This window comes from Bombus pyrosoma, linkage group LG2, assembly GCF_014825855.1.
Source record: "Bombus pyrosoma isolate SC7728 linkage group LG2, ASM1482585v1, whole genome shotgun sequence".
Classification (NCBI taxonomy): Eukaryota; Metazoa; Arthropoda; class Insecta; order Hymenoptera; family Apidae; genus Bombus; species Bombus pyrosoma.
The window spans coordinates 348,095-373,055 of record NC_057771.1 but is presented as its reverse complement, the minus strand read 5'-3'; the positions used below and the strand labels follow the sequence as shown (position 1 = coordinate 373,055).

The window sequence follows — 24,961 nt, the reverse complement described above, 5'->3', positions numbered from 1 at the left end:
CTCGCTAATATTGGTAATGGTAGAAAATTGCGAGCAACCAGACACCGCAAGAAGATAAAAGCATTCGCGTGTGCTTTATGCTCCGCGGGCTTTTGGTGTACCACCGAGGAAGACGTATTAGTTAGTCGTTTTCCTCGAGGGCCGATCTGCATAGCGGCGATACGAGGGGAGAGGGTGGTTAAAGGGAAGATGGCAGAGAGGGGAACAGCGACGAAGGGGGTTGCTTGATTTCGTAGGCGCATATAGGCTGGAACGTAGTAACGTAGGAGGGATGACAGAACCTGGAGCTTACCTGGCCGCGAGCCAACCCCACTCCTAGAACTCGTGATAGTGCATAGTCGGTGCATAGTGAGAGTGCATAGTCGGTGCATAGTGAGAGTGCATAGTCGGTACATAGTGGGTACCCGGTCTCTGCCCCACCACTCAGTCGCATGGGTGCCCGCATTGCAGCTATGGCCCACCATCCTAATGATGGCAACCACGCAGGTACAAATCTACCCACCCCTTTAGGCGTTCGCTCGTTCTATCTCTCTGTTCTACCGTTCCTCTAACGAGTATTTCTATCTCTATCTTACTCGCGCCGTGCCGTTAGTCGCGCGATTTTCTGCTGACACTTTGCCCTGATACCGCTCTTTTGCGCCACGACACTTCCGCTTTCGTTGATCGAGCCCCTCGTGCGCTTCCACTACCTTTCCATCATCGTTCACTCTATCTAGTGCGCTTTTTCGGTTCGTCCACAGCCTTCATATAGCATTGTTCCCCTTTTACGAACGTTCGCCATCTGTACATCTATATATTTGTCCATTCGCCACCGCTATTCGCGTCTGTTTCGCGGTTAACCCACTTTCCGATGCATTTTGCTCTTCTCGCGGTGCAAAACGTTGATGAATACCTATGATCGAATAGACCTGGTATCGCCGATTCCACAATTGCGCTCTTAAACTAAGTCTGTGAATAGCGGTCGCGCATTGATCAGATATGTATTAAATGGTTCGATGTACCTACCATTGATGCAATAAGATATTCTATTTCTTTTCATCGATGGAATATCCAATCTCAATTTCTTTAACATTCTTACTATTTCATATCCTTCATCTCTTTCTCTTTGTACAAATTCATTCATGTAACAGAGAAAACAGAACGATCCGCGGAAATTCTTCGACGTAGCATAACATTAAACAAAAGGCACACGGAATTAAAGAAGACAAACGACCAGTTAAATCTTTCACGTAGCCAATCAAGAGGATGCACCTGCCAGCTGATAAATCTGAATTAAATTTCTCTAATCGCGGATTTTTGCCTTCGATGGAAGCTCGCCGGGGCGGCTGAACTTCGCCCTATCGACTCCGTGGACTTTGGGAAAGGAGTCCGTCGAAAAAAGAAGAATGGGGAAGAAAAAAAAAGAAGTCAAAGGAAACGGAAGCGGGAGAATAGAAAAAAGAAACGCGGAGGAACGGAAGAGAAACGGTACGAAGATTTCATTCTTGTTACTCGCGGCGACATCTTTAATTCATCGAATGCGGATTGCGGGCTGAATCCTTGATGAGCTTTATTCCACATCCGCGCGCTCGAACTATTGGATCCGATGAGAGATTCTCATACGATAATACTCGACGCTAAGCCACTGTTCCACGTCTCACTTATACGGTCCTCGCCAGCCTTTCTTCTCCTTTCCCTCTGTCTTCTCTTTTTCCCGGTGATCTGGCACCTTCAGCGCGCCGGCTTCGAGTTAAGAAGCTCCCGACCGAGTTTTCTCGACTTCTTCCACGATCCCCTATCCTCGATTCGACTCGAGGAATGCTCGCTTTCCAGCCGAACGCGGACGTCTCGCTTCAATCTCGGACCCTCAATCCTTCCTCGTTTTCTCGCGGGAAATCGCGCGGAAAACTAGCCAGTAAAGATCCTCTGGTGCACGTTTCCATCGGGATACGTCCCTCTCCTTTTCTTTCTCTTTCTGTTCGTCTTGTCTATTTTATGTAGCCGGACACTATTAAGGGGCCACGTCGTCCTACCTTCCGATGGAAACTCCGTCACGTTATATTCTGGTGAATAATAGTACTTTCTAGAATCGTTCAAGATAGACGACGGAGGATTGAAATCCTTGGAAAATCATCGATATTGTATGGAACTTGAAACCGTTCGTAAATGCGCAATTATCTACAGGATCTTCTATGACTTGAGTCCTATTTTTTTTGTAAGATGGGTACTTTTGTGTGACGTGATTTTGGTTATCTTTAGCTTCCAGGAGGAAATTTTGTATGGAACAGTGTGATAATAATAAGTATTATTGCGATATAACTGGAAAGACAGGAATCGGTCAACAATGAATAATTAATGAGACAGAAATAGATAGGAGAAATAGATAGGAGTGGCAGGTTTAATGTCTGACGCTGAATTTGGGCCGAAGTGATGTTCTGTAGTTCATACCGTTTGTTATTATATCAAAAATCGAGTTCATATAATCGTGTTGTAATTTTAAACTAGGAACGATTTTACCGGATTTATAATTCACAAAATCACTCATTAAATTGCGAACGTCAATATACATATTTTTATTTGAGCTGTACTTCATCATCGGTAAACGTAAAAATATAAATCTGCATAAATATCCAAAATCTATCGATCACAATTTCTATTGAATTACGAATGAAATTACGTTGCATACATTGCAAACAAAATATTTTCCATCATCTAGAAATCGTCCTTCACCCATCGCAGCCATTCGTTTCATCAATTCATGAAAACAACGCGAATCGTATTCAATATTCATAAAATTATTATATCATTCCTCATCATCGTGTATACGGTTTTTATTATCGAATCATATCACGGTTCACCGTAAACAAAAGAGCTTCACCTCTTGTTTCGATCCGGAGAATTTTATAGAGCCGAGCAATTTAACTCTTTCGCGTGGTCGATTACAGATTAAAATCGAAACAACGAGAACGTTCGTTGATCGGATCCGTCTACCGATAAAAGCACGACAAAAGAACGATCCTACCTGAACTCCGGCTCGGCAATATTTCCCAATTTATTTGACCGGCCAACAATCTCGCTCCGTTCGCGTATTCCTGTTCACGAAAGAATAAACGAATTATTACAAAACAATGCAATGTTTGTGCATGCCAGTGAATCATTTGACTTTGAAACTTGTGCACGCGGAACCGCACAATGACCGATGTAACAAAAAAAACCACGACATACATCGTAACAGACACTGACTGGTTCATTGTCGACAAATCTTGTTTCGCCCAATCCACTCCAAAACACTACATCGCTGCTGGAGAACAAAGAGAGTGACGTGTGACTAAAGCCTAGTGAAACATCGAACGTTTAATTCGGCGATCGGAAGCGCACCGATTAAAATTCGTCGTTTTACGATTCACACACTCGTTCTTTATATTTCCTTCTTTATGCGATAGAAATAGAATGGCGGCAATAATAACGGCAGAAAATCGTGAAGAAGATCGGCAACGATTCACGATTGAAGTAAGATAAGCGAACGACGTATAACCGGGGGAATAAACGATTTCTGCCGATACACCGGACTCGATGGCCGTGAATGTGAACGAGCGAAATAGGAACGGAGGACTTCCGCAGGATATCTCCGCGGCAGCGATATTATGGCCGTCCCGGCCGTGGAAATATCCGAGTTTCTAGTGTCGAGCGTTTTTCGATTTCCAACACCGTGAATGAACCCCGATAGAGAGACCCCTAACCCGACGATCCCTCGAGAAGCCGAGGGGAAGAGAGATCCGACGTGATCGTTTCGATAGTCGGAGTGTGTCTCGCTTAAATTCTCCGGGAATCGACGATGGTTCGTACGATCGTGCGGATTCCGTTCCTCTTCCTCTCCTATTTCCTCGCAGCGACCGCGGTTTCATTTTCAATGGCGCGATACGATATTAGCCGCGTAACCGGCTTCGAAACCGAGGGAACAGAGGATTGGTTAGCGACATCGAGGGGCGAAAGGGAAAGGGAAAAGAGGCGAAAAGTAGGAAAGGGCGCATACGGCAGCCGCGATTGCAAAGAAAGTCTCCGCACTCAAGGCTGGGTTTAATAATTCAAATCTCTCAGTACTCGAAAAATTGAATTTAATAATTCAATCCAATAGGAAAGCCCGAACTGTTACGAGCCGCGGAGACCACTCGACCGACAGAACCCGATCAAAAATGCAATATCCAGGCTCGATTTCTTAATCCGATTTAACCGGGCGCACGCTTCGTTTTTATTCGCGTTTTCCGCGCCACCCGTTCTCACTCACCCTCTTCCGGTCGTTCATACTGCGTGTGTTACTGTTCATCCGTCGAATAGTCGAATTCGTAACGATCACACGGTTGTAATTCAACAATTCGGTGTATCAAGCTGGTTAGTTTGGTTAAAATTGTTCTGCCAACTGCAATTCGATCTTGGATTTTTTTTAGGGATTACAACAACTGCTAATTGGTGATCTGTTCTAGGCGAATGAAAACTACGAATTGAGTCAGGGCTTTTTCGTTTTAACGAAATAAACAGAGATAGTGTAATAATTAAAAATATAAATAATTTGCGACTGCTTCGTTTTTATGACACCGTGCCTTGAATTATAATTTCGACCTTTTAATTCATAGTACCCAGAATTGAAATCATACCAATTCGACACGATCAAAGTTCAATAGAAGATATATCAATCTGCATACTAAAACTTTTATCACGTGCTATTAACAAACACGGCGATGGACTATTATTGTAAATTCGCCAATTCTACTATTCGTTCTAACTTGGTATATCCACAAACACAAAACCGGCTATTTCAATTAGTATACGATATCACCAACTACTATATCATGGTATCGTTACAAAATTCAATTTATCGTTACAGCGCGATACATGTCACATGGGATACTCGTCAACGTTTCAACGAGCAGATACACGTTTCCACGGGTATACATCTTCATTGTGCAATATTTCTCGAAACATGGGCTGGTTTCACTAGCATTAATGGGTCGTGCAGACATTCGTATCGATACGGTCGAATTAAACCGACGTTTTGACGTCACCGATACATTGAATTCAACGAGACCGGACGGTCGGGGTTAACGGAGGTTAACTCGAGCATCTACGCACAGGCTCTGCTGAGTAATCTTTTCCCGTGTTTCCCTCCGCTTCCCTCTACATCGCTGTTCATCCTTAACATCGATATCTGGATCGCGTACTCCAGGGGCCTTGGATATAGAATCAGGATCTGTTCCATCATGTATTCGAGTTACCTTCATCGCGCTCCAGAGACGTAGTTCTACAGACAAATACTTCGTTCTAATACTATGGCAATCTCGACGGGATTATCGTTACGTTCAAGAAAAAATGTCAGAGCTTAAATTACGCACCTGCGATTGCCTTCACTCTTCAATGGTGCAGCTTTGACAATATTGATAACGTATCCATAGATTATCCATAGATATCCATCTAATCAAAGAATGATAATCTTTGATCCAGACAGAAATAATTCCAAGAATTTAACAAATGCTAATAAAGTGTTTACCTTCATTTTTTCAAACGAGAAGTCGTAAATATTTAAAAATAAATATATGAGATATTTCATTCACAGTATCGCGCGAATGAAATTTTATCGCAAAATAATTCAGTGGTGAATACAAAGGGCACCTAAAATCGAGCCGATTATAATCCGGGATATCGAATATCTCGATTCGTATAACCCGAACAACCTTCCATGATAAGGTAGAACTTTTCGAACAAATAATTCTTCAATTAACTTAAGCGGCCTATAAAATTCGATTCCATTCGCTGTACCCGAAAAAGGAACCGTTTGGGAAGCGATCGCAGGGCCAAATTCAAAGTACGAACGAGCGACCGATAGAAGCTCGGATATCTCCCCCATTTCCATCCGGCGGTATGAAATTTTCAAGTCAAATTTATCACGGTAATCGCCCGAAGTCTGTCTCCCCTCGCGCGATCACGTTGGTTCGCAGGGTGGAACAATCGTCGACCGTCATCCCACCGGTATCCAATATAAATTTCCATTCACGGAATATCCGTCGAACACGAAGCTGCGGATTCAATGAATTCGTTGCGAAACGATATCGTGAAACGAGCTTGGTCGCATCACGTGTACGTTCCACTAGGGAGAAAGAGAGAGGGAGGAAAAGAGAGAGAGAGAGAGAGGAAAGGAAACGGTACTGTCAATGCCAGAAAGTATCGGTCCGGTGTCCAAACATAGGTCACGTATAATTAGAAGCAAAGGGGAGGCCTCAACTCGCCACGTCACAAGCACGGGAAACGCACGTCGAGCACTTATACGCTCGATCCGCGAGCAGCTGAAACCATTCGAATCACATTTGTGCGACGAAGATGCGCTATCCGTTATTATCAATAACGAAGAACGGTTACAACATATTAAAACGTAGAATGCTCCTCTTTATTGTAAATGTATACATACGCTGGTTCTTTGACTTATTTCCTGAAATGGTAAGTTTAATCTCAATGATTAATTCTAATGATTATTGCAGACAAGCTTAGAAGTAGTTTCATCATTGGAAGATTCTAAAGAATTATGAAGTTTCTAAAGAACTATGTGTATCATTGGTTCTCTGATTCGATCTTATTTATTGAAAAACGAACATATGGCTAGAAATAGTAAGATATATGCGCACAGTGACGTTGTCTTTAAATAATGAAACAGAAAAAGTGTATTGAAAGCATCGTTGAGTAATCATCAGTTCGTAAAGTATTATAGAGTGACGATTACCGTTTCTGATTATTCAATATGAAAATCATAGAGAGGTTTGTTATAGGAACAGCTCGTAAATCCAGCGGTGTGACAAGTTTTACTTTAAATAATCCACGAGGCTCGAAACGATTTGGCAGCAGCAGAATTACGGTCTTTATATATAGAGACCGGGATCCGTTGATTAAGAATCACGATTAGTATTTATTTCGGTCGTGTTTGGGCTGGATTCCACGCTGCTAAACTTGGCGTGACTTGGTCGTCCGCTGCAACCTACTCTATTAGCCCCGATGACCCTTGTACGGAGTGATAGCAAAAGGTTCTAGGCATTATTCGAATTTGAAGTTGGGACGTGGATCACCGGACTGTGGCCAATTTCGAGGATCAAAGGCATAACGGTTCGTTCTATCGTTCGACTTCCCGCGCCACATGGATTCCAAAACGGTATACTTTTGGAACGTGGAATGTAGACCTGTGTAGTATTAAAGAAATTATTTTGGTTTAAGTAACAGTATCTTGATAGTTATATATTACATGGTAAAAAGTTGTGACAAAGCTTTCGCTTTTGGAAAATTAACAGATATAACCTAGTTTTATGTGCAACGTAGAAACAATCATGAACAGAATGTCGAATGCGAAAAGGGTAGAATTTTTTTATACTGAACATAATAATATAATGGTAGAAATTATGATACATTGAAATTTGGAAAAAGAATATATTAAAGGTAATTCATAGTAAGATCATATGTCCCAATTATACTTCAGTAGTAACAGAAGTATTATAATATCTGAGAAGTCTGTCTAAAAATTACCTCATTTACTTATCGTCCAATCAATGTTACAGCAATCAAATTGTGCTTTTCATAACCTATTTTATCGTTTTTAATTCTATTAAATTATTATAATAACTTCCCACTTAAATTAAATTGGTTTAAATATACATTGAAAAGAATAATCTACAATTTAAAAATAATATCTAATAAAAATATAATCTAAAAACAGAATATATTTAGCAAATATTATCACGATAAATTCTGCACTAATAAGCAGGATATTCGGTTTAAAATGTAAATGTAATTATGATGCAGTCATCCTAAGTCGAAAGGCAAGGATTATAAGAAATAAATAAATGAACTGGATATTTATCTCTAATTGCGCGATTAATTGTGACAAGTAAAAGGAGATTAACACAAGTAAAATATGAAGAGACACGATAAAAGGTTGAGAGAAAAATTATCGGTCGGTAATGAAATATTGGCGATGATCTATCGAAAAGCGTAACTGCTCGTAATAGGTGAATAAGAAAAAATGATCGAGAAACAACGTGTATTACAACAGAACATTGGAACAAACTGTTTCGGATTATAAATTCCCAATTCATTGAGCAATTGTCATGGCAAACGAAATTCTGGCTTTCAATTAACGTATCACGTTCACTGATCCGTTCACTTTCTCATATACGGTTTACAAACCTGTATACTTGCGGATGTGTAACTGAACAAAGGAATTGATCTCCTTAAGTACACGTAAATCAAGGATAAAGGAAATGAAAATGTGAATTGAAAATAAGAGAACAAAAACGCTCGAATGAAGCACGAATAAAAAGTAAACAAAGAAAATAAATAAAAAGATTGATTATACAATGAATAAGGAATTGAAACAGAAATAGATTGAAAATAAATAAAAATATTAGCAAAAGATTATGTGTGCATTTACAAAAATAAACAGGCGATATCACTTGAGTAAAGGGTTAAAAGAATGCAGGTTACTTCAATTTCTCGAGAACATGCAGTACGTATGTAAGTGTAGTAACTGCTGCAAATACTTTATCTTGATATGTATGAAATGGCAAATAAAACAGCATAAATTGTAATAATACCTTATCCATGACAGAAGTTAAAATATCCTTGTGACTTACACAAACAACAAAGACGATAACAAAGACGATAAAAATCTAGATGCTCTAACGTGTGGTGATATAAATTTATTCCTCAAGTTTTAAGCTCGAGATGATCGAACGTTAGATTTACAATGATTACATTTGCTATGGCTCGGTCGAGCTATGAACGAGGAGGCGAGCCAAAGGTCAATCCATTGGACATTGCGACACTTTTTCACGAGGCAATATGTTCTCACCTTCGTTTCGACCCGTTTGCCTCAATTCAAAACCACTTACTGCGAAATGAGATGCAATCGGTGGGTTTTAACCATGTGATACGAACAAATTGCCATTATTAGTCACTAGACAGCGGTGTGTATTTTGGACCAACAAGTACATTGCTCAAATATTTCTAAAATCGTGAAACTTGAAGTAGAAAGCAGGATTTTTATTTGGTTTTAAAATCTAAAGTATATTTGTATTTTATAAATGAAATGACGATATTGATATCAATATTCAAGTGAAAATTCCCCATATTCTATAAATTTTTTTTTTCGCATAAAGTAATTTTTCTAACAAACTTTCTATTCATATTAAATTATATAGATGTCAAAACTAGAAGTCATAAATATTTCCTTTAAAAAAATGCTTTCTTAACTATTTTGTTTAAAGACAATAGATATTCGCTAATAAGAAACAACACGTAGAAATACCAAACACACAAAGCAAAGTTTGTTAATTTCTCACGTAATTTTTCTCCGATTGTTCGGCCATTCGTCTTGCCTGGTTCATTTAGATTAATCGGCTGTCGTTGTATTTCTGCCCCCAAGAAGAATAAAAAACGAAGAAAGAAAAGATGAATCACTAAGTGCGTCTCAATAGCCACTTCCAGGTCGTACTGGGCGTGGCATAAAGATATATGTGCGGCTACCAATACAAACGAGGATATTCTCATAGTGTGCCTATTTTGAGCCGTTGCTCCGAGTCCGAAACTACACGCTAGCCACGTGTCAGAACGCCATTCGTCATTATTCAGGAAAAAACCATTCTCGAAATCTAAATTCTAATGCTAGTACGAAATTATCTCCAAAATCCAACTCTATTAGTGGAACTACGATATTTTCATACATCAATTTTAACTTCTGAAGCATCGGTACTTAAATATTTAGCTACAATATTAAAAAAATACTTTCATTCGTATTTCATTTATTACTAATTATATATAATATTTACATTCTACGAATCTCACATCTACTAAAGGAAAATATATTTTCAGAACGTAATTCTAGCACTAAGCTAGAAAAAACATTTTCATACACTCTCATTTTGCAATGATAGATGTTTTTACTAAATTCTACATTTTATTTTCTTAATATCGAATTTCTGTAATCATATGAAAGTACTGCTATATACTTGAATCTAATTAATTAATACGTAAAATTAATTAATACAATAGTGCGCAAATATTTTTTGTAGCCATTATCGTATTAATTCAACTCTGTTGCTAGAAAAATAATACTCCTAAACTTTGGCTTAAAAAGCCATCGTTAAACTTCCCTTCCAACATCAGTAGAAATATTTCAACCAGTTCCCCGACAAATGAGATATATGCTAAAAAGAAAATGAAAAACCTCTATACCTTTAATATTTTAGAATTTCTACGAAGCAAGCTTTCTGGCATTGAATCACCGGCGAGAAGTGATTAATCGCGACGAACGTATAGTCTCACATTCACCCCTTTTCTTTACATTTTAATCGCACGCCATTAGGAAGAAATCAGCAAGAGAACGAGGAAGAGGAAACGACTCGGGCTCGCGCGTTTGCGTACAAGTAGCCTTAATTTCCAACGTATATTTAAACTCTTTAAGTCGGTTGTTTTTGCTCCGTGAATCTTCTCCGGTACGCCCGTAACCTCTCACGGCCATTTTCCTTTTTCTCCTCTTTTGCTCGTATTTGCCCACTTTGGCCCGCGGCAAGCGAGAGACAAACTCTTCCATACGGAAAAGGAAACTTCCGTCCTGTCGGCGGAAATGAAACGTCGAGGCTCGGCAACCTCTCCCGGCGTAAACGCCACTGTTCTCTTCTTCCTGCTGGAATTCTGATTGTTCACCGAAACGCCAACCCTCGCCCTGCTACACCCCGCGTCACGATTCTACCCTAGACCAGGCAACGACGTCCCTCTTGCAGTCTATTAAAGCAGAGAAACGAAGAACGCGTCGAATAAATTGCGCTGATGTATATTATCGTTCGTTCGAGGATGTTTCGAATATAGTTCGAACATCGCATCGTGGAAACGAAAGTCGTGGTAACCGATGTTTCTATACAGAGATATTCATGTGGGCTGTTGTTGAGGTTGGCTGATAGAGGAGCGAGTGAATGAATTTCTAATAGAAAAATATATTAAAATAAGTATAGGTATAGTGTATGCTGATCCATATCCTCACTCTTTCAGTGTTACAATATAATAGAATATGATAGGGAGCACGTTCATACATTTATAGCAAAGGACATTACTAGAAAAAGTTAACCTTAATGTGTAACTCTAGCTGAAGGCTACAAGAAACAGCAATAACAATCTACTTACAGCTCCCTTGTTTCTAGACCTTGTAACCCAAAACAACATTTATATTCAATAATTTTTTGCTTCACTAAATTCTATTCTAACTTTTAAATATAAATTGGAATTTTCAAATTTTTGAAAGGTTGATCCCGGAATTCTAAGTGATTAGTATGTGATAATTCTTAGAAGCTGAACGATATTCTCAGATCGAAGATAATTACGAGCTATTTTTCGTATTACTTTCTAACCGCATTAATATGCTTTATCGTTGTATTTCTAGCAACCACTTCGTCTACGTAGATGAATACAAAAGAACTTCCAGGAAAGATAATTGTACACGATAAGACCGATGTCCTCGCGGATATTCGATCGTTAATTAAAATTCCAACACAAATCGGCGGAATAGCAGCGCGCGAAAGATGAATACCGAAAAGCTCGACGAAGAATCGTCAAGTTTGAAAACGCGCGGCACGGAGAATCGCCAACTTGTTTCTAAGACCAAAATGCGTCACTTGCGGCACAAAATTTGATGAATAGAATTCGTGGCTGCTCGTTTCACGATTTCCTGGCCACAAGAGGAAAAATGGTCAAAGAGAAGAAGCAAAAAGCCCCGAGAAAAAAAACGAGAAGGAGGAAATAAAACCTGCGAGAAAGCGAAGGAAAAAAGATTCGAAGCATTACTGAAAACGAGCAAGCAGGAAAAGAGTGAGGAAAAAAAAGGCCAAGAAACTGCGAAAGCAGAACAGGAGCAACGACTAAAAGCCAGTCCTGGGTAGCGTGTATTCAAGAGGTTAATTCTTTCATCGCGGTTTCGTAGTGGAACGAGGCCGTCGCAAGCTCCACGCCGCAAGTTCGAAAGCTGCGGCCCTCGAATAATGCAACAATCGTGTTCCTGGGACCTGAATCTCGTGTCGGTAGCCTAACCACCGCCCTCCACCCCCTATCCCATGGATATTGTGGAAACACGTGGATGCAGTCAGCAGCGTGCAACTTGATGTAGCTTTGAACGGGCTGAAATCCTCCGTATCCGGCTGTCTGTGACACGACAGCGGATCCTTATACGTCGCTTGTGTTCTTCGTTCCAGTTTCTAAGCCGCAAGCACGCTGATGCTGGCTCAACACGAGTTGATATCGTCGCTGCGCCAGTTTCTTCACGGTGTTTGCCCGTTTTCTACGTTCACGACCCTCGATTCAACGTTATTTTTCTTCCCAGTAGTTTCTTATTTGTATTTCGCGGTACTGTGAATCAAAGCGGACGGGCTTGATGCAGCTCGTACGCTTCGATTTCATCCTTGAGGACCACGCTCTGTCTTTATATGTGTTGGCGAGCATTTCCCCCAAACTTAGTGGAACTGGATTGTTCCATGTCAGATTCTGCCAGCTGTTTCACATCAAGCGAAAGAAAGTCGACCTGTCTCTTTCTTTCTTACTCTTTCTCTTTCCCTCGTTTTTCATCGGGCGGACTTCGCCGAGTTTCCTCCACGACCTCGCGTGCAATATCCACGCGGAACATTTGGAGAAAAATTTCTTCCGCGAGAGGGATTTCTACGCCCCGGGAATTCTGGAAATCTTTCTTGCTGATAAATGAGATTTATCCCGGGACCCGAAACGATAGCTTTTTTCCGCGTTCTTATCCCCGCCAAATGCCCCAACCTTCCATCCGTTCAGAAACAAAAACTTCGATAGTATTTTTTAATTTCCCGTGACTAATTCTGGTAACAACAAACCGCGCTCTTCTTGAATTTTCAAGCAGCGGAGAAATTCGCTGCAAGTTTCTCAAGTTTTTCAAGAAATTGAGTTTCTTGTACGCCTTTCTCGCAATACTTTATCGTTCAAGTTTTGCCGGAAGAATCCGTATTAACGTCTAAATTATTAATTCAATGTTTCGGTCTAATTTTACTCTTTCTTCGCTCATAATAGCACTGCATGATATTTTTCTGAAAAACAATCTTTCCTAGCTAGGCAACATATTTTCCAAACCTTTCCATAATATTGAAGAATTAATTAAAAAACTCAAATCATGTCCTATAAAAAGACAAATTGCGTACCACTTAATATTATTCGAGCGTGCAGAGTTTTTTATCGATTTTCTGAAACAACCATTTCCACAGCTCTGACGAGAAATGGCGGTTGCCTGTAGATCTAAGCCAATGTTTGACCCTACCGGCGTTCAGTCGGTTCGCGAAATACACGAAAAGCTTCATCGTGACCTGGCCAACCCTCGAACTAGCAACCCCTCAGCCCCTTTCAGTCATCCGGCACACCGGGCCAACCCCTCGATTTGCCCACAGTTTTTACTGGCCGCGAAACCTCAAACGTACAAAGGCGGTAGTCCAGCAGGATCCGAAAGCGTAGCGCGCGGCTTTGACTCCGCTATGCGGGCCGCAATTCCACGGACACGCTCTTCGGCCATCTCTCACCCTTTTCAGAACGCTGCTGCTTGCTTGCCTGAAACTCTTGTTTCTCTATATGTATATGTATGTATACAGAAAATATATGTATATATACAGAATATATGTAGATACATGTATAGGTGCAGTGGAAGTGGCAGCGATTTCGGATAGACCGTATTTGGTCCACGGTAGGTAAGTTTTACCAGCAACTTTTGTGCCGGTCCACACTGCATACTCTCGTCGGCAATGCGGAAAAACACCACCAGAGAGCCAGTCTGCGAGTTCCCGAAGCATTAGACAAGCGACGACACCGAATACGGCGACGGTTGCCGAATCAACGAAAATGTATTTTCGCAAGCCCATCCTGGCTGCACTTTTATTTGCTCTTCACCTGTAAGTTGTTCGATGGACAGTTTTGCATGGTATCGTCATAGTACAGATGATGATTATATCGAAAGACGTACCGTGTTTTCGAAGCTCTGCAAGGATACGAGATCATAAAGTAAACGCGGTTTAAGATTTTTTTTCAGATTAGTTACGAGAAAGATTAATTGAGGTGTAGGAATATATGATAGTAGAGACGTAGATAAGAACATATCTCGGAGTCTTTCAGATTTTTAAAAAACTTTGAATGGTAAAAAGTATTAGACTCGTACAGAAATGAGCCAGTTTGTCTACGGAAATGTGGAAGATGTGGATGCCTGCGCACAGTTAAACATTCGAATTTAACTTCTGCGTTCAAATTTAAAATTGTACCTAACGCTTATTTTTGTCCTAGCAAGTATGAGATCGAGTTAAAAATTACTCGATAGTAACCTTAGCCCAAAGTCGCATCACTTCGTTCTTACTTTTCTATAGAAATTCACTTCTCTGCTTTCATTGTGAACAGTTAAGCTGCCGTTAACTAGAACAATAAAGAAACACAGTGAAATCGCATAACATCGTATTTCGCACGCTTCAGAGACATTTATTAGACTAATTCGCATCCGCTTCGTGCCAGAGTAAATCCGTATTTCTCAGCGGAACCGTTTCCCTCGAACAATTTCTCTTCGTGCCACTGTTTACAATCTTCTCGTACTCCGAAATAACTTCGCAAAGCGTTCGACGTGACATGGGGCCGCAAACTCGCGCCTCCGTTTTCCCTTTTTCCATACGTAAACTTTGCTACTATTCTTTTCCATCCTTTTTTCTTTCTTCTTTTTCGTTGAACGTAGTTTACATTGTGCACATCGACCATGGCGGTGTTTGACGTCGCGACAATAAGAGCAACAATGTTCGAACGCGAAGCGCGAAGTGACGTTCAAACAACAGCCGAAGTCTAGTTCGAGCGAGCAACAAGGGCCACGGAAACGGAAGAAAAAAAGAAGCGAAGGGTGGTGGAGCAACCAGATAGCGAGCAAAGATAGAGATGGTACGTGTAACGGAAGCGAAAATGCTACTGGTTGAAAGAGACTCGACAGAGAGTAGAAAGCCGAAGGGTTGAAAACAGACGAAGATAAAATATAGAATGAACGAGGGAGAGAACGAGAGGGGAAAACGCGTAAAAGGGGTGACGTTGTTTGTGATTGTCGGCGTGCAAAGCAAAGCCTAGCTGTCGCGAATATTCGACTTTTGTTCTTTGGTCGAGGTTGAAGAGCGACAGAGAAGGGGATGGGGAAAAAGAGAGGGTGGTCCGACCGCGACGCTTGATCCGATTAAATGGTGTTTGATAAATTCGCGCGCACACAGAACGGGTTACATCTATCTGCTAGCGTGATAATTAAAACGTTGCGACCACTCCCACGGACGTAACTCCTATTATTCCCTTCGGCCTTCCAGCGTTGCTCGATTTTTATCGGACCTTCCGAGTGGAAGCGCGAACGAATATACGGGACGTTCGAATGGCGCGATGAAATCGCCACGTGCCGCTTGAAACTGTTTCCGATGAAACGGAACACGTTAAAATTTCAGCCGGCCTGAGAGGAGCGTCGTGTCGCGGGTTAACGCGTCGTAATATGAATGCAGAATGAAACAGGGCTGTGAAATGAAAACGCGAGATTGTTCCGGTTGCAGGTCGATCGTATAATAAATTGTAAAAATGTTTCACTAAATCCGTGCTATCAAATCGTTAGCATTTTTTATTGTAACGATTAAAATGTTTACAGTAATAAGTTTTCGATATTTAAAATATATTTATTGAAATGGAGAGAAGGACAGTTAGATTAGAAAAAATAGATTTCATACTCAAAAGCGTAAAACTTTATTACTGCGAATGTTAGCTGGCTATGAATTCATACCACGTTTCAAAAAGTGAATTTCAAATTAGTGAGACGTCGAGTTACCTCTTTATTGCGTCAATTAAATTGCCGTACTATTATATAACTGCCGTATTGTTAGAGATAAAAGATCGAGAGTGACGCATTCTTTTGGAAGAGACGTAGAATGACATTGTTCAATTCTAAACTAGGCCTCTGCATCCCCTAAAACAACAAATTATTTGTCTCAACCTCTTGAAAAATATCAACTTGAGCTCTCGTCGGTTTTTCCTATCTCGCTATACAATCTCTAGAACGGCTAAACCATCGAGCAAATAACAAAATTACCATTATCCGTCTGAAACGAGAAAGATTCATTTCTCCGTTCTCCGATGAAAACAGGCGATCACGAGGATCGGCTAATCGCATGTAAATGCGAAACAACCGAGCGCGGCCACAGTTACATCGCACTGGTAAACTTTCAGCAGATTGTGATCTAACCAAACCTTTACTTACACATTTCTCCCAGGTACAGCATGTGTTTACTATCGTGACGCGTCGATAATCATGATCTCGAGGCGACTGATTTACAGCTCTCCCAGAAAAAAGAACGAAAAGTTTAATGAACCGACGCGCGCCGGTCGACGTTTCCTCGGCGAGTTCGTTCTGTAGAAAGAGCAGAAATGATTCCAGATGGGCAATTTGTCCGGGAGAATGATTTACGAGCTCGTCGAGATGGGTGGACGCGCGAAGTGGAAATTACGGCCGACGGTATCGATACGACTGGCTGGCATTGTCTAGGTGGGATGGAAAACACAGATATCGATAGAAATCGCGCTTAGAAACGCAGAGCGGTTGGACAGCGTTAACGATGTGCGCGATACAACCAGTGAAAGCTGCAAATGGTGGTTAGTGGGGAGACAGAGAAACGAAGGGAAGAATAATAATAAGTCTGCAAGTGTTGGAAAGGAAATTAAACAGTTACGGTTGTATAACTATGAGTAACATTTGTTTCGGTATCATGAGATAGACTAAGATACATGTATTCGGGTCAAGAAACTTCAGGAAAATTGAAATCTTTATACCCTTCGAAGTATTCTGAATAGGATTTTGACAACTAAATCTGTTTAGTTCTTTGTGACCCAAGTGAACTGGTTCGTATTTAAGAAGCTACTCTTACAAGTTCTTCATAATTTTGTCCGTATTTTCATAATGTTGTAATCACGTTGATATATTTTTATTTTTAATTTCAATTTTCCAATTACATTAACCGCATTAAATTCATTCGGTCCTCTTTTCTCGCAAATAAAAAACAAGATCCACCGCCCACGTCGCAACCCTGATCGATTAATCTACATCGGTTGATTACGAATCGGTGCGGTTCTCATTTATCCGTCGAATGGATCAACGGAGTAAGTTCTCCGAAAAAAGGAAATTCTCGGTCCTCGGGTTGTAGCCATGAAAAGAGACGAAGGACGATCCGGAAGACGGATTGCCTAGGAACAATCGCTTCCCAGGCTCCGCGCTAGTTTACTATCCCTCTTGTCCCGTTCTTAACGACGCGTTCTTCGATTTAACGTATCGGCGTAACGACTCTAATCCGTCGGGTCGGTCTTCTCAATGATTCGAACGGACCAGACGACACCCTCTATCGAACCCAAGTCCGCAAGAAAATGAAAGAATGGGGCTGCCATCCCAGGAGGGCTCTCTGAATTCATCAGGCAACCTCTAATCTCGATATCATCGATAACAATGTCATCCGTGGACAATGGAGAGGAGAGCGGATATTCGACAACGCGGTAGCCAGATATGACTAGCTATCTTTTGCCGAACCGGATCGAGGCTCCTCTATTCGAAGGAAGAAGGCTGTCCTTCGGCAGAATAGGATGCTCCAGCGAGCTGTCTCACCTCCAGGCTCCTTTCGAGTGGCGATTGTCTGTGCGCGACCCTTAAAATACCGAGTGCTGCCAACCGGAACAACCCGCAACTAGGCACTCTTTCTTTTCGTGCGAGTACATAGGCCGGCACACAGGGAACAGCCGCACAGCACGTGCTGAGAATACTTGAAAAACTGGATATCCCTCGGTCCGCGCGACGCAAGCACCGAGCAGGATGAGTTCGAGAGAAATTTATAAAGGCCTACGTGCTCTCTAGGCAACTCAGCCTCCGTGTGATACTTTATGGCGGTGTTTTGTTTCCAACGGGGGAGGAGGTTTAGGGTGATGGGGCCCTAAAGCGTCGCTCGCAGTCGGTTTACAGGGTTCATAAGACGCGACGTGAATTCATCGTGCCTCTTTCTCTTTCGCTTTCTCTCTATCTCTCTTGTTGCGCTCTCAGGCTTTCTCCGCCAACCCCTTCGTCCTCGTGCTCCACGTTGCCGCTGTTCGTGCCACGCAACGAAGAGCGACGAGAGTTTATTGCACGTGCAAGATTCTTCGGGCTCCGGGGGATGCTCGTTTACGTCCCCCGTGAAAAACAGCGTACTGCATTCCTTCGGGTATGCTTGTAAATTAGTAAGTTCTTTTTTTCTCGGACGTTCGCCAGACTCCACAGCTCGCTGGATCCTCCTTCAGGCTCCGTGTAAACACGCGGCGAAATGTAATTACGCCAGAATAAGTGTTCCGGACAATGAGGGGCGAAGTAATCGCGCGACAGTACCTCGATTCGTCTTGCTTCGCTGGAGGTCGAGATTACGCTTCGCTCTTGTTACGAATTTTTGAGAACAGTATTTTTAAAGTCGTTAGAACTACGATAGTCATTCCTTACTCAATGACAATTCCTTTGCTCGGAATTAACCTATAATTATCAAAGATTAGGACGTATAGCTTTTCAAGCTGGAAACTAGTGTGATTACATATAATTATAATTAACGCGAACTCTAGCAGGACAATTTTTTTTATTCAAAGAGAAAGCATCGGATTCTGTAAATTCTCTAACCTCCGTCGTATTAAATACTATGGAAGCGATTAATCGCGCCGTTCAAGATCCATACAGATCGATACAGGCCAGCGAAGAACGAGCTAATTATATCGAATAATCAAATGAATCGAGTGAATGACCCAGTGGTCGCGCGTGAAAATCGGAAGCCCTGGTCGCTATCTCGTTCCATTTCTGAAACTGCATTCCCCATCTTGTCCGAAGTAACTTTAATACCGGTTATAAATCTCTGGCTCTCTTTCTCATGTAAATACGAACCTCACCAAGATTCAACTTACCCAAACTTCGTATTTCCCCACTTCTTCTCTCGCGTCCTTTCTCCAGAGGAATCACCGTCGAGTATCGTTTCCCATTTTCTCTCTTCCTAGTTCTGTCTTCGTCGCGCTCACGACCACCACTCACAATTACGCAATTTAACCAAGCATTAAAATGATCCTCAATTCCCCAATCTACTTAACTTCATTCATCTACCGGCATCAGACGGAACCCTTCTCGTAGATCCGTTTCCTTCCTTTTCCCAGCGAGACTGCTAAATTGTCCCTCCTATTTCGGCGCGATGTGATGAAAGGAAAGGACAGAGATAGAGGCGTGGAGACAGGAAGGGGAGAGAGAGAGAGGAAGAGAAAGTAGAGGAAGAAGCAAGTAGAACGAAGGGAAAATGACTCTGTCCGCAAAATGAATGCTCTTTGATGCAATCTCGGTATCATTGATTATAACGATGCCATTCTGTACAAAGGGTAGATGTCATCCAACGACGATCAACCAACCCCCTTGCCCGAGATAACCATGGTTTTATCTGGTAAAACTCGATGTAGGCACGTTTACGAGACACTTTGCATTGATTTGTAGTAACGATAATGCACAATCGACGAGCGCAGCAAATAGGAGGGAAACGCGGTGAATGGGAGTTTTGCTATTCTTTTGAGTTCGTTTCTGTGACGAGGACCGTTATTAGATGACAACGTTATATTTCTGAATCGGCTTAAGTAATAAATTCCAAAATTTTATAAACGAAAATATTCGTTCAGGCGATCTACCCCGTAATAATCCTGAAAATTAAAATAAGTTATTCTAGCACTACCAACGTTTGAGTATTAACATTCTGTCTCAGTAAAAAAAGTCATGTTTTATTTCGTTGATGCTAAGTTGACTGCAGGGAGAATAATTGTGACGTAATCGGACTTTACATTGACTCGTGGAACAATGGCAAATTCTCAAGAACACTATATCATAACACATAGCAGAAACGTTCTGTCTATGCGTTCATAGACAATAAAGCATGAAACTGTCAAGAGACAATCTTCGTAATGCTCTTCGCACGGTCGACAAAGAGTGAAAACTGACTCCATAGAGAATCGACAAATTCGTCTTCCGTCGTCGCGCTCTCGGTGCTTTATTTTTCACCTGCTAAAGCGTGACACTTTCCACTCGTGTCTCTCTTGTTTCTGCTGACAAGAGCAGTCAAGCCATAAATACACAAGGCGTGAAACCAGAGGTTATTCACAACTTTTGTCTCTTTCTCTGGCCAGCAAAAAGAAAGGCACAGAGTTGAGCAATCCTCCTAATTTCGCTCGAGTGGAATTGAACGTGGAAAAGCTAGCCAGTCAGTATGTAAAACACGCGACTATACACCTCTGTTCGCACGTATTGAGATATTTAACTTATTCTAAAAAATGAGGGTAGTATCAAGAGTAGTATCAATTCATACGAATTTTTCGGTAAGATTTAGATTAGATGATTATAGGCATCGATGTGCATGATTCTTAATACATCGCGTCTTCTTGTCGTTCTAATGTTATATTCTAATTTTAAAATTTTTTGCATTATCTTGCACGAGTGCAAAGTCATCGTCGATTAATGGTTTCCCTGATAATTTAAACTAATTATCACGTCTTACATTATAGTGATATGTTATATAGCTTGCCGTATTTATAGATCGAAGAAAGTTTCTGTGGCGAAGACGAGAATCACAACTACAGAATATATCATGAAAGCTATCCAACACGACTCGACGTTCAGAAGAAAAGCAGAGAAGCTCGTCCCAGTCGCTAGACTAAGAATGATGATAGCGAGAATTCGAGGGTAATGAGCCAAGTGTGATTCGGGACGGGCCACGTAATTAGAGATTGCCAGACCTTACAATGTAGAGAGTTCATGGTGGATTTTAACGATTCGTTTAACAGGACTAAAGTGAGTTCGCGCGCAAAGAATCTGTGCTCCGTTGCGCGTCTTAGATCTCCATAAATCCCGGGTGTTGGACGTCGTCATTAAAATACCACGTGTCTCGCGTGCTTGACGTAATTAATCCTGGATTTGCTCGGTACACGCCTCACTCCCGGCCGAATGGACTTCGGAAAGCCGTACAGCGGACGCTTAACGACATGTGATTTTTCACGTGCGCTCACCGCGGAAAAGAACCGGCTCCGCTCAGTATGTGTTCGTCACCGGAAGCTGCGTCACCGTGCCATGATTCCGGCATCCTTCCAACAATTACACAGTGGAACCAGACGGTTTTGGTCATTGTGTGCCAGGAACAAGGTATATAATTCGTGCACCTTGAACATTTGCGAGACTTGCTCAATAAAAGAAATCATCTTGGACACTTTCATTAGGAAAAACAATTATGCAAAAATGCATAAACAATTGTGTAAAGTATATATGCAAGTTACAAACGGACAAAAACTATAGACGAAGGAGACATCCTTATTATTTTCATAAATAATTAAGATCCAGATCGGTCTGTCCAAACACAATAACTTGCCATATCCTCACATTCCTCTACATCGTCATTTTTTTCGTAATTTTGCAGTTCTATGTAATTGAAGTAACGCCCTGACCAAAGTTGCTCCAACATCTCTGTTCATTCCTCAAGTACGTCACGAGAAGTCCCCGAGAGCGTTTCACCGTTTACATGGAATGAGATATGATCCAGACGAGGCCGATCAGTGTGATGAGCGCGGAAAAACACGAGCGCAGTACGATGTAATTCCAGGATTCCACGTCGTAGCGTTGTGACGAAACATCCTCTGGGTCCCGAGTGCGCGCGATCAAAGAGAGAGTCTCGGTGCGACGTACGGTTTAACAAGGCATCTGGCTAACGTAATGGTTTTTGCGTTCACAGCCACTGTGCTTGGCAGAGCGTGTCCGCGTATCCGCGGCTACTTGTTGACCGTGTTCTTAACCATGGCCAATGCGACTCCCGCTGGCTGCCCGGTGAATTATTGTCCTACCGTACCGGAGGTCTGGTTATCTCGCGGACGAATCTATGGAATTTATTGCCCGCAGCCGCGAATGATACGTAATTGCGGCTCTTTACAACGGGACGCATCCAACCTCGGTTGTCGTAAACTATTTAGCGGTTTAATGCCGCGTCCATAATCGGTCAAAGTTGTTATGGGATCGTGGGTATTTAGTTTCGTTGATCACAGTAAATGTGAAACTTTTGACAAATAATAAACATTTTTATAACTACGTGGAAGAAGGCCTTTTATGTAAAGTTTCCATCATTAGAAACGTATGGAAAATTAGAAAAATTATAAATTAACGGATCAATTTTGAACGCCTTGATTTTGGTCGCATCTACTTTGGGCTCTCTTCTAACTAACTTTAACTCTCCAACATTTCAATTTTAAGTGATCCAACTCTAAATGTCCCAAAGTTGAAGGTTCCGACTCTGAACATTCTAATTATCAGCACTCCGGTTTTGAACTCATCGACTTTGAACGCTTCGATTTTGAAATATTTCGCAAGCTGCTCGCAAACAAATCCTGAACACAGGGGTAGTATCCCTTATCTGTGTTATTATCATATTCACACCGAAACTCGCCAAAAACCGGAGAACAGAATAGCGTCCTTGCAAAGTAATTCATTCTGTTGATGAACATAATTCGTAATCTATTCACGAACTGCACGCAAACTTTTCGTGTGGACGCAGCATAAAGCATACTGGAAGCTTAATTTCTTCTCGTATATTTGCTTGATGATCTACGATGCACACTTGTTCACGCGTCAGGTGGCGCGAGATCTTCGCCGGTCGGCGCGTTAATAATCATGAAACTGCGAATTGTAGTAATGATGGTCGATCGATGAATGCATTGACAAGGACGCGGTAGGATTTGATGCAGCAGCAAGACGATGGGAAATTGAGACGTTGAACGTATTGAAAGATGCTTAGTAATGATTTGTAGCTGGATCGACGCGTTTGTTGCGCTTGATGAGTGTTTCAGATCGGCTCGGTTTGATTCCGTTGGCTGGCATGGTGAATACGGCGATGTTAAACTGATATGCGTCGGATTGTTGTTAAGTGTCATGAAGATTTATCGCTGCGTATGAATTAGCTTACGTTTGTCTGTGTGCCGGGTTGTATGAATCTCGATGAATAGGGCAATTTAAGGATTCTCTGAAACGATTGCTTCAATGAATCATTTATTAGATGGAAGTGATTCGAGTCACATCGAGATTATTATTCGATAAATTGACGCGCAATGGCCATTAGAAAACGACCAAATAGTAAGAATTCATTTGCATTCAAAGCTTATTAACATGGAAGATACCAACATTTGGGTGACTTGGCCGGCAGGCTGGATGATTTTTAAAGCGTCCGCACGCGCCAGATATTCCAGGGCGAGCGATTAGGTTGGTCGATTGCATGCATTAACGTCAAGTCGTTGTTGCCGTGAAATAACTCGCAGAGCTCTCTATTCATCCGGGCCGTAATTCTGCCATCAATTCCGAGAGTTATTCGAGGCTCGCGCCTCTTTATCCGGCCTGCGATCGAGGGGGTTGGCCAGGTGGCGGAGAAGCGGGCTCGGTCGTTAGAACGTTTCTTATCGCGACGGGCCAGTCACCGGTACTATCAGTCCGGCTCTTGAGCATAATAAAACCAATTAGGCGTGCCGCGAGAGAAACGGCCAGACCAAAGGGAGACGAACGTGCCGGAAGAAAATCGGGGCCGATGTGGGGTGGTGGTCGATTGGCGCCATTCCAAATCGATTTAAAAGAGCGATCTCGTGGTTCTCGTCCTCGTGGCGCTTATAAATCGCAAGCCTGCCCAAACTCCTTCGTCTGTTTCTGCGCGCGAAATCCCCACGCGGCGGCGAGTCATTACCTCGAATCGACCGGTGTAATGACAAGTGGAAAAGAGCCAGAACCATCGGGCTGGAGGAACGCCACCGGTGTCGGTGGCGGAACAATTAAACTCGCTTCATAATTCCTCGGTCGGGGGGCTTAATGAGAAATGCGCGTTCACCGTGATGGATCGATCTACCGACGAGGCAAGTTCGCACTATGATTTCTCGGGATCGCTCGCGTGCGAAACGAAAGAGAAAGTAGGCGGTGGTAAAATTGTCGAGACGGGTGTATGCTTGGATCGGTGTAATAATGGAGTAAAGAGACAAGGTTACGCGATATCACGCTGTCAGAAGAGGGAACGAAGGTTACGTATGCATGATCGAACGATTGAAAAGTTTCATCGGTATATCTATGGAGAAACAATTTCGTTGCCTCTCATAGCTTTCCGAGAGGATTTAATGGGAATACGTCCAGCAGGCTGGACAGACTGACTTTGACGAGACGTCTGATTCCTCGCTCACGGAGAAACTTCTAACCGATTTTATTAAATAACACTTCTTGTGTCTTTTAAATAAAAGGTGTCTTTTCTCTGTTTACTCTTTGCACTTGATATAAAGTTTTTTATATAGTTGGATAATGTGAGAATTGATAAGACTAATACATATAAATGCTTAAATTATGCGAGTAAGTATACAATTTGCAATAAGATTTGATATATCTAACATGTTAAAGAATCTAGTTGAATTACGTACTCGCGTATGATTCACATTCCGTGGAACTAACGTCAGTCTCACGAAGCTATAAATTCCTTGCCTACGTGATTTCCGCTGTCTAGTACACTCGGTTACGTCTTTCTCTTCTTCTCTACGCGTTTATGCTTCGGTCCCATTTATGACAGCAATAAAACCTTTTTAGTGTACCCAATATGACCACCACAACAGATAGCAACATTTTGACGACCACAATGCACGTTCGATCGTGTGATCTTGCTATCACCATGAAATATACAAAAGAAGGATGAAGTGCTAGGTGCAGACTACGATGAATTTTTGAGAATAACGAATCGTAAAATATTTCAGTCTTCATGATCTATTCACAAACATTATCAGAGTATTGGGAGCGGAGATGATAAGATATTTTATGAATAAGTATTTTCGAAAGACC

General features: G+C 41.8%; 1 protein-coding gene and 1 long non-coding RNA gene across 9 annotated transcripts in view; one reads left to right on the top strand and one right to left on the bottom strand.

The window, feature by feature from the left end:
- The window catches only part of LOC122577582 (RNA-binding protein Musashi homolog Rbp6), a 759,888-nt gene that overhangs the window by 441,915 nt on the left and 293,012 nt on the right, over positions 1–24,961 (bottom strand). The gene's annotated exons all lie outside the window — the stretch shown is intronic.
- LOC122577585 lies at positions 6,316–8,678 on the top strand. 2 transcript variants are annotated; one of them, XR_006320386.1, is made up of 3 exons: positions 6,316–6,420; positions 6,507–6,715; positions 6,792–8,678. It is a non-coding gene; the product is annotated as an uncharacterized LOC122577585 (long non-coding RNA). The 2 variants fall into 2 exon arrangements; XR_006320385.1 differs by having other exon boundaries at positions 6,319–6,426.